The sequence below is a fragment of the Dipodomys merriami genome, unplaced genomic scaffold (assembly GCF_024711535.1).
Source record: "Dipodomys merriami isolate MVZ:Mamm:240054 unplaced genomic scaffold, mDipMer1.0.p SCAF_526, whole genome shotgun sequence".
Taxonomy (NCBI): domain Eukaryota; kingdom Metazoa; phylum Chordata; class Mammalia; order Rodentia; family Heteromyidae; genus Dipodomys; species Dipodomys merriami.
Genome location: NW_027206098.1, coordinates 146,405 through 157,798, shown reverse-complemented (window position 1 = coordinate 157,798; position 11,394 = coordinate 146,405). Strand labels below are relative to the sequence as shown.

The 11,394-nt window shown below is 36.6% G+C and overlaps 1 non-coding gene across 1 annotated transcript; it reads right to left on the bottom strand.

Annotated features, from left to right (window-relative positions):
- Window positions 1-244: 244 nt before the first annotated feature.
- On the bottom strand, window positions 245-354 carry LOC138811425 (U6 spliceosomal RNA). The gene has a single exon (XR_011367383.1). It is a non-coding gene; the product is annotated as a U6 spliceosomal RNA (small nuclear RNA).
- Window positions 355-11,394: the final 11,040 nt, after the last annotated feature.

Below are 11,394 nucleotides of genomic sequence, written 5' to 3'. Positions count from 1 at the left end.
CATACTGAACGTTATACGTATGTGAGAAACAATAGCAAGAAAGAAAAAACCACTTGTGTCACTAACTTCGGTTCATTTACCTTAACATAATCTTTTCTTGTCATATGCACATAGCTTTTGACCTTTTCTGCTTATCCCAGACATATATTAGTTATTGAAAATTAGGGAAACCATGGGACTTATGTTTGTTTGGACTTGGCTTATTACACTTCATAATCTATTTCCCAAGTCTTTCCACTTCCTAACAAATTAGGTAATGGAATGACAGGAATTTGCCTGTCATCCTTAAGCAGGGGCCATGTTAAACTTCTCTGTATCATTCCAAATTTAGTGTATATAATGCTTCCTCAATACTTCTCAGGGAGCAGAGGAGGGAAGGCCATCCCTCACCCTCCAGTACTGGAGATCTCCATCTTGGATACTGACAATGCTCGGTGGAGCTGCTAGCTCCAACTTAAGCCTTGGATGAAAACTAGAGTCATTTAGTAGGTCACAAGAACCTAAGCTGACCTGCCAGACTGAGCTCCACCCAGGGAAAAGTCACCCAGCTCAGGTGCTAGCCCCAGGAGTGGCTTTCTTCACTGGGTAATCAGAGCCAGAGGCTGCCCCTCCTTTAGCAGCCTTGACAATCAATTGAAATTCAGTAAACAGAAACCCTGAGAGTGACTCCAGGCTGGGCTCTCTGAGTTTATCACAAACTAGCCCCTGGGAAAAGCTACTGTTTGCTGAAAGGCTTCAACACTACCCAGAACCTAGCCTCATCACAGCATCTCCAAACTTGAGGAAAAAGCCGTCTCCCTCTTTTGTGATACTCAAAGCAGATCTCCCTTCCATTGAACTAACCTGGGACGAGGATCACAAAATCCTGGGTAAAGCAGAGCATCTTTCTGCCTGTTCAAACAAACTGACTTAAGAAACCAACCAAGCCACAGGAAAATCAAACACCACAAAAAGACCAGAGACTCCAACCTGAGGCTGGTTATGGACACAAGGGAGATACATGATTTTTCCTACCCCTCACAAAAATTTTGTTTTTCTTTTTTTCTTTTTTGGTACCATTTATAAAAAAATGTTTTTGGAAACTTTTTTTTAATTTTTACCTTTTTTGAAAAAAATTTTTCTAGTAACTTTTTTTTCTCTTAGAATTTTTATTTTAGGAGTATATGTGTGTGCGCATGTTTCTTTCTTTACTTTTCTTTTTCTTTTAAAAAATTCTTTTTGTTTTTTGTTTAGCTCTACTGAACTTCTGATCTTTTCTTCTTTTTTCTTATCCTTTTCACCTTTTCTTCTCTTTTGTTCTTCTTTATGTGACTTAATTGTTGTTCTGAACATCCTCAGATAAACCCGTAGTCGATTAGTAGACCTTATCCCCCATTGTGTACACACTTAATCCACAAATTCATTACTCACTTCAAAACCTTAGACTTAAATTCCTTAATAGCACCACTACCTCTTTATACCTATATAATATTTTAGGTATTTTTATTTTTAAGTTTTTCACATCTCCTTTATATTCCTCCCCGTCTCTCATTATATTCACGTTCTTCTCTGAATAGTTTGTATTCCTTTCTGCATCATATTTTTAATTTTTACTTTTCTACATTTTGGTCACTTTTTTCCCTTTCTCTTTCTTCTTTTTTCTCTCTCTCTACTTTCATCCTATCCAACTTATTTCCTACTTTAAGATTAGGACTCAGTTAACTCTCCCTGTACCTTTCCACATCACTCTATTCCTATTGTTTACCCAAATCTCTCCCTAAACCTAATAATTTCTGGTTTACCAAATTCTTCTTTGTGGTTCGCAGCCGATTAATATATAGTTGTTTAATGTTGAATAGATGTATCTGTTGAACTAGATTGTATCTGCAGAATATTGACTGTGCAAATACAGACTTTGGGTGATGCTTTCCTAAGAAAGTGTTCTAGCAAAAAACTGGTGTTATTTTCATCCCAAATGGGCAGAGTAAGTTGGAAAAACACAAGAAAAATGGCAAGTCCGGGTATCTTCACTCCCACTCATGATAATCAGGGGACAGAACAGATAAAGGAAAAATCCACTGCTGGCAAATATGATTAATGAAAATATTGAAAACATACAAAGGACTCTGTATGAGCATGATAGGGAAAGAGAGAAGGCAAACAAAAGGTCAATGCAGGAAAAGATTGAAAACCTACAAAGGACTATGTATTAGTGTGATAGGGAGAGAAAAGAGGCAATCAGAAGATTTATACAGGAATATCATGAGCGTGAGGAAGGTACTCAAAAAAATGATACAGGATTTGCGTGAGCAGATAGAGAATACTCAAAGAGAAAGGAAGGAAAGGCGTGACCAGGCTGAGAACACGCAAAGTGAACAACAGGATGGCATGAACATCAGGAAGCTAAGCAAAGAGTAATACAGGAATTGAGAGAGCAGGATGAGAATACACAAAGATCACTAAAGGCATTCATGGGAGCCATTAAAAAAGAGCTGAAGGAAGTCAGGGAGACCACAAAGGGAATAATGAATGGAACCCAACAGAAGGAATGGAAGTCCAAGGAAACCATAAAAAATCAAATAAGTTATTTCAGAATAAACACTGGACACCCAATTAAGGAATTTAAGACGTTCATTCAAGATCTAAAACAAAGCTGCAACAAAGAATTTGAAGCCATCAAAACTGACTAATTAGAAGGAGAAGAAATTAAAATTAAATTAGAAAGTCTTGACAGCAGGTTAGACCATGCAGAAGATCGAATCTCAGGGATTGAAGACAGCCTAGATATTATAGAGAAAGAACATACATCCATCCAAGGCAAATCCAAGAAATATGATAGATCTATCCAACACTTGGAAGACACCATCAGAAGGCCTAATCTGAGGATAATGGGTGTAGAGGAGCACCTAGAAACAGAAGTTAATGGTCTAGGAAATTTGTTTAACAGGATCCTAGCAGAGAACATCCCAAACATACAAAAAGATAGGCCTACTCAGATATAAGAAGCTTTTAGAACTCCAAATAGACCAGACCAGAATAGAACATCCCACAGTCACATTATAATATACAGGATCAACTCAGACAAAGGAAAAGATCCTTAAAGCTGTGAAGGAGAAAAGATTAATCAGCTATAAAGGGAAACCAATTAGAATCACCTCAGATTACTCAGCAGAGACAATCAAGGCAATAAGAGCCTGTAATGATGTATGCCATGCCCTCATATCAAACAATTACCAAGGAAGAATACTCTACCCAGCTAAACTCTCCTGCACAACTGAAGGCCAAATAAAAAACTTCCAAAGCAAAGAAAAATTGAAACAATACATCTCCACCAAACCAGCCTTACAAAAGATTCTTAAAGATGTCCTACACATAGAAAACCAACAAGACCATAATAAAGGCCAAGAAACTGCACCCAAACTGAGAATCCAAGAACCAAAGGAAGAACCCAGGTTTTGGGGCCCCCAGAAAGGTGGATAACAAGGCAGGAACTCCCAAATACCTCTCAGTCTTATCTCTCAATATTAACGGACTTAAGTCTCCATTTAAGCGACATAGACTGTCTAGTTGGATTAAAAAACAAGATCCTTCTGTCTAGTGCCTTCAGAAGTCACATCTAGCCCGTAAAAACAAACACATTTTCAATGTTAAAGGCTGGACCAAAATCTACCAAGCAAGCGGCCCCTATAAACAGTTGATAGTTACAATCCTAATATCAGATAAAATAACTTCAAATTAAAATTTGTGAGAAGAGCTAAAGAAGGTCGCTACAAGCTATTTAAGAGATCCCTCCTTCAGGAGGATATTACAATTCTAAATATCTATTCACCAAACAATGGAGCACCCAAATTTATCCAATAAACACTACTTTCCCTCAAATCCCACATAGATCCAAAGACATTAATTGTTGAGGATTTTAATGGACCAATCTTCCCAATAGATAGGTCAACTCGGCAAAACCTCAACAGAGAAACCGCAGATCTAAACAACTGCACAGATCAACTAGTTGTTACATCCATCTACTGAATATTTCACACAGCAGCATCAGAAAACATGTTTTTCTCAGCAGCGCAGTGAACATTTTCCAAAATAGACCACATTTTAGGTCACAAAGCAAACTTGTACTAATTCAGAAATATTGAAGTGATATCATGCTTTCTCTCTAACCACAAGGGAATACAATTAGAACTCAACACCGAATGCCACCAAAGAAAGTCCTGTAACACACAAAGGCTGAACAACACACTATTGAATGACGAGTGGGTCATGGAAGAGACTAGAAAGGAAATTCAAATTTTCATGATATTCAACAAAAATGAGCACACAAATTACCAGCTCCTCTGGGACACAGCAAAGGCAGTACTCAGAGGCAACTGTGTAGCTCTGAGTTCCTACATCAACAAATTGGAGTGATCTGAAACCAACAATTTAACGAGACATATGAACCTCCTTGAAAGAGAGCAGCAAGATAAACCCCAATCCAGTAGACGGAAAGAAATAATTAAAATTAAATCAGAAATAAATGAATTAGAATACAAAAAAGTATAGAAAGAATCAAGAAAACAAAGAGTTAGTTCTTCGAAAAAAGTAACTAAATTGACAAACCCTTAGCAAATCTTATGAGAAAAAGAAGAGAACACACCCAAATAAATAAACTCAGAGATGAGAGTGGAAACATCATCACAGAAACAACCAAGATTCAGAACATTATAAGGGAATTCTTCTCAAAATTTTATCTAATAAGTTTGAGAACTTGGCAGAAATGGACATTTTCCTAGCAAATATTGACATGCTAATACTAAACGAAGTTGAGTTAAACCATCTTAACAGGCCCATATCAAGTGTTGAAATAGAAACAGCAATAGGAAACCTCCCATCTAAGAAAAGTCCAGGACCAGATGGTTTTAAAAAGGAATTCTACACAGGCTTCAAATCAGAGCTCACACCAATACACCTCCAACTCTTCAATGAAATTGAAAGAGAAAGTTCACTATCGAACACATTCTATGATGCCATCATAACCCTCATCCCAAAATCAGGCATGGACTCATCAAAGAAATAGTACTATAGACTCATTTCTTTGATGAACATTGATGCAAAACTTCTCAACAAAATTTTGGCCAATCAACATCAACAATTCATCCAAAACATAATACACTATGATCAAACAAGATTCATTTCAGGGATGCAAACCTGGTTCAATATATGCAAATCAATTAATATTATTCATCACATCAACAGGGGCAAGGATAAGAACCACATGGTTATCTCAATAGATGCAGAAAAAGCATTCAACAAGATCCAGCACCCCTTTATTATGAAGGTTTTGGAAAACTTAAGAATCCATGGAACATTCCTCAATACAATAAAAGGTGTACATGACAAACCTATAGCCAGCATTATACTTAATCGTGAAAAACTAAAGCCATTTCCTCTTAACTCAGGAACAAGACAAGGATGTCCACTCTCTCCACTTCTCTTCAATCTAGTTTTAGAATGCCTAGCTACAGCAATAAGACAAGATGCAAACATAAAGGGGATCCAAATAGGGAAAGAAGAGATAAAATTCTCCCTCTTTGCAGATGACATGATCTTGTACTTATAGAATCCCATAGACTCCACGCCCAAAATACTCAAGCTGATTCAAAACTTTGGCAAAGTAGCAGGGTATAAAATTAACCCCCCAAAATCAATGGCTTTTCTGTTTTCCAACAATGATAAAAGTGTGGCTGAAATTAGGAAACTACTCCATTTGTAATAGCCCCACAAAAAATAAAATACCTAGGAATTAACTTAACCAAAGAAGTGAAGGACCTCTATGATGAAATCTTTAAAAACTTGAAAAAGAAGATCAAAACAGAACTTAGAAATGGGAAAAACTTCCACGTTCCTGGATTGCAAAGATTAACATCGTAAAAATTGCAATACTTGCCAAGGCTATCTACAAATTCAATGTGATACATATCAAAATTCAAACCTCCTTTTTCAAGGGAATAGAAGAGGCAATCCAAAAATTCATATGGAACAATAAAAGACCCCGAATAGCAAAAACACTCCTCAACGGAAAGAACACTGATGGAGGAATATCAATAACAAATTTCAAACTCTACTCTAAAGCCATAGTAATCAAAACAGTTTGTCACTGGCACAAGAACAGACCTCAGGACCAATGGAATAGAATTGAAAACCCAGAAATGAACCTACAGATCTATAGCCATCTAATCTTCGATAAGGTAACTAAAAAAATAGAATGGAAGAAAGACAGCCTCTTCAGTATATAGTGCTGGCAAAATTGGTTAACTACTTCTAGAAAACTAAAGTTAGATCCTTACATATCACCCTGCACCAAAATCAACTCGTAATGGATCTAAGACCTCGGAGTCAGAGCAGACTCTCTAAAAACATTAAAGGATGGAATAGGAGAAACCCTAGGTCTCTTTGTCACAGGCCGAAATTTTCTTAATAGCGACACAGAAACACAACAAATCAAAGAAAGGTTGGACAAATGGGATTGCATGAAGTTGCAGAGCTTCTGCATGGCAAAGGACATAGCTAGCAAGATCAATAGAAAGCCCATGGATTGGGAGAACATCTTCACTAGCCATACAAAGGACAAGACTCTCATATCTACAATATACCTGGAACTCAAAAAAGTAAATCTCCCAACAACAAATCCTCAAAGAAACAACGGCCCAATAAATATGTGGGCTAAAGTCTTAAAGAGAAACTTTTGTGAAGAAGAAAGAAGGATGACCAATAGACACATGAAGAAATGCTCAACCTTCCTAGCCATAAAATAAATGCAAATTAAAACATCATTATGATACGACCTCACCCAAGGAAAATAACAACAGATGCTGGAAGGGATGGGGACAGAAGGGAACATTACTTCGTTGTTGGTAGGAGTGTAAACTTGTTCAACCTCTTTTTGAAACTAGTATGGAGGTTCCTCAAAAGACTCCACATAGAGCTCCCCTAATACCCAGCAATCCCACATTTGGGAATTTACCCAAATGTTTACAAACAAGACCACATTAAAGCTACCAGCACAACTATGTTTATTGCAACATTATTTACTATAGCTAAGATATGGAACCAACCCAGATGCCCCTCAGTAGATGAATGGATCAAGAAAATGTGGTATATATACACAATGGAATTCTAACCCTCCATCAGAAAGAATGTGAGTGCCCCATTTGTTAGGAAATGGAAAGACTTGGAAAAAATTATATTGTGTAGTAAGCCAAGCCCAAAGAAACATAGGTCCCATGGTTTCCCTTATTTGCAATATCTAGTATATGTATGAGTCAAGCAGTAACGGTCAGATAAGGTGATGTTAGGAAAATGAACCCTAAGATATGTATTTAAATGTTTTTTTCCTTTCATTCATTTGTTTCTAATGCAGTTATAAGATTATTTCTTAGTTGCTTTGTATGTCCCTCCCCCATAGTATAACCCCTGCTTTCACTGTATTTGATGTTGGTATAATTTGTGGAGGAGAAGGGGAAAAACAAGTCATTTAAACAAGGATACAGATGTACCCGCTGCAACAATGAGAAGTACAAGTTGTCATGTCAAAAACGAACTTTACAACTTTGGTGTGTGGGGGGGTGAGGAGTTAGTGGGGAGGGCGGGGAGAGGCTGGGGAGGGATAGGAAGGGGAAACAATTCTTGATAAAAAATGTACTGAATATCTTGCCCATGTAATTGTAACCCCTCTGTACAGTATGTTCATAATAAAAAATAAATAAAAAATAATTCCGGATATTTATTTTTCAAGAGATGTGTAGGAGACGGAATTCAATTATTCTATACAAGGGACCTGTCATAATGAACAATACAGTAAGTGTTAAGGTTTGTTAAAAGTTTTAATGTTTGAAATGTATTTAATTTGGGGTATTTGCTTATATATGCCCAAACTAGGTCTGTTTGGCAAGTCATAATTCTTTTCTATAAAATAGTTAAGATTCATGGTAGCAGATATATACCACTAAGTATGTACATTTCAGAGTTTAGAAACTTTACTAATGAGACCTTGCAAAGTCTCAGTGTAAAGAACCAGAATAAAGAGTTGACTTTTTTATCTACACAGTTTCTATTAAAACTATAGCACTTCCTTACTTAATATGTTAGCGAGGAACAAATGAAGATATAAAACATATACAAATTACAAGATGAACCACAAATGGTAATCTTAGTGGGTGACTTTAACCACTACTCATAGCCTATAAAATTCTTGTTGAACATCATAATCTTAGCCACTGTTAACTGTAAAGAAATATGACAATAATAAAATCTAATATATAGTACAATTTAAATACTGAAAACACTGGTAATTGTTTTGTTTTTTATTTTATTAATCATTAATACTTAATTTTCGGCTTTCTTTATTTGTAGCATTGTTTTCTTTGTTGTAATAGGATACAACTTTTTGTAAGTTGTCATTAGGAGGTACTTTGAGAAGGTTACTGGGATAGCCAAACCATTTTTTATAGGTGCATGTAAATTTAAAAAGAGGAAAATTAATAACAACATATTTATTTAAAAAATGGTCAAGTAGAATCTGAATCAGGAATACTGATAAATGTCCACACTTAAAATCCTAGACCTAGGCTGTAGCAGAGGTATTACAGTGTTGAGGCCAAAAAAGTGGGAGACTGTGTTTTGTTTTTTTTTTTTTTTTTTTAATTTGGATTTTTTTGGTCATGAGGCTTGAACTCTGGGGCCAGGGTTCTGGCTTTCAGCTCAAGGCTAGTGTTACCACTTGAGCCACAGCACCATTTGCATCTTTTTCTGCTTATGTGAAGCTGAGGAATCAAACCCAAGGCCTCATGCATGCAAGGCAGGCACTCTACCATTGAGCCACCTTCCCAGTACCAGAGAGACTGTATTTTAAAAAATCATCTAAACAACATTTGCTTCTGCTTTGGGTTATATAATGAAATATATGAATATCTTTTTACATTTTGTGCATTGTTGTGCTTCTAAATATATCCTAACTTCATCCACTTTATCCTTTTTAAAGTCATGAAATATTTCTGACAGTTTGCTTCTGTGAAGATTGTTTTGCATTTATAATTTCTTCTGAGTCATTTTTATTTTTTCAAAATCACTTTATATTTAATGCTGATGGGTATTTACACAGAGACAGGGATATAGAGGATTTAGTTTACCAAGTGAACATTAAAATTAGACCTCAAAAACAAAAATCAGCCTTAACACATATTTTCATATCTTTCCCCACATTCTCCCTAAAAGACGACAATATTAAGAATGTCTGAGGGAAGCTTTTAAGCTCCAATTTTCTTGGGCTTCTTAGGTTTAGAATTCTTAAATTACAGGTTGTAATGGAAAAAGATATTTTGGTGCACTTTGCCCTTCAGACTGTATCTTGTTCTTTCCTTTTCTCGATTCCATTATTAGAGATTTTTCTCAGAGATGACTCTATATCAACTTTTCTCTCTTCCTAAATGGACAAATGAATTTGCAGACCAAGACTCTTAGACAGAAAGAGTCTAAGAGCATGAATCTAAGATACTTCTCTCATACACCATCCCTACAAAGACACATGTACCAAAGCAGGATACATAGTTTCATATTTTTCTATCAAGGCCAAGGCATGAGGATGCTTGCTTCTGAGGGTGCCTGTTTGGGGCTCTTCTTGATGTTGCAAATTAACTTTATATCTAGTTCCATTATCAGCTACCATGGATGGCATGTTTATACCATCAGGAGGTTGGCTCAACAGGGAGGCTGGATGTGTCGCCTATGAGGGGCTCCAAGGATCCCTCATGAATGGCACAGATGATCTGTGTTGGAAATACAGTGGGCAATTAAGGTATCCTACAAACACCTTCTCTGCAAAGCAAAGTTTACTTCTGTGGAAGGCATTCTGTCTGTCACACGCTCAAGTTGAATAAACACACTGGACAGGCAGCTCACCACTGGCTCCCATGAATTTGAACTTTAGAATCATCTTTCATATTGGCTCAAATTTTTGACTCCTTTCAAACTAGTCAAAAGTTTTAATAATCAACCAAATCCAGAACACCTGGCCATTTGAAAAATAACCAACTTTTACCCAGCTGGTGTTCTACCACTAGTGCCATGCCTCTAGCCCCTGGTACTTCTCTAAAATAGCATTGGCAGGGTTTTGACTACCTTTACAAGGGAAGTGCTTGTATCAGTGAAGCACTTCAAGATTTAACTTCTACAATTCTCCCATCTGATTTTGCTTTCTTTTCTTCCAACCAATAAGCACTGACTTTCCTATTCAGCAGTATCCAATAAGATATTATGATTTAAAAAATGGTTTGTTTAAGGCAGATTTTCAGTCAGTTACTGAACCAAACCTGTTATACAAGACCTAAAGCAACCATGCACACACTACTATGAAACAATTACTAAAGAGGTAAATATTGACACAATAACTCATTGTTAAAATGCTTGTTCTATCATCAAACTAGTAAAGGGATCTGCCAACACATAAAGACACACAACCTTTTTTAAGTGACTGGGGGCTGGTCTTGGGTTTGATTTCATGCTCTGGGCATTGTCCACTTTAGCCACAACTCAAAGCTACCAAAATGTAGTATCTTTTTTACAGCCTCATTGGAAATAAAAGTCTCATCTTTCCTGCCTGGGTTGGCTTCAAACACAGATCTTCAGAATTCAGCCACCTGAGCATTTAGGAATATACTCAGCATCATCTCAGTTTTTAGGTAATTTTTTGCCAGTATTAAATCCTTGTACGTCTTTCTGTAGCATTGGCCTCCAACCACCACAGAGATTCCCTTTGAAGTATATTTATTCTTTTATTTTTATATGTTTATTGTAAAAATACTGTATAGAGGGGTTAGTTACATGAGCAAGGTAAAGCATACATTTCCCATCAAGCATTGTTACTTCCTCCTTTGTATTTCCCCTACCATCCCTAAGCTCCCAGCTCCAAAACTACCTTATACACTCCTTCCCACACCCCCTAAATTGTAAAGTTTGTTTTTCAACAGTGTCTGGTGCCTCTCATTGTTACAATGGGTCAACCTGTATTCCCATTTAAGCATTCTGTTTTTTCCATTTCTCTCCCCAAACTAGAGAAGTGTATATACAAGATGCAGAGCACCAACATCAAACTCATTGGAAACAGGGGTTATGCTGTTTCGGGGCGGGCAGAATATAAACAAACAAAAATCAAATGGAACATTATACATATGTTAGAACAATAGCAATAAAGAAAAAAACCACTTGTGTCCCAATGTTTGGGCTCATTTCATTTATCACCTTCTTATCTGGTCAAGTATCTGGTCAAGTATCGTATTTAGACCTATTTCTTTCCCAATCAATCCTACCAGTGGCTCCTACTTACTTTTCCATGGTGGCATTTTCAATTAACAAACCCTGCTGATAAATAAAAGC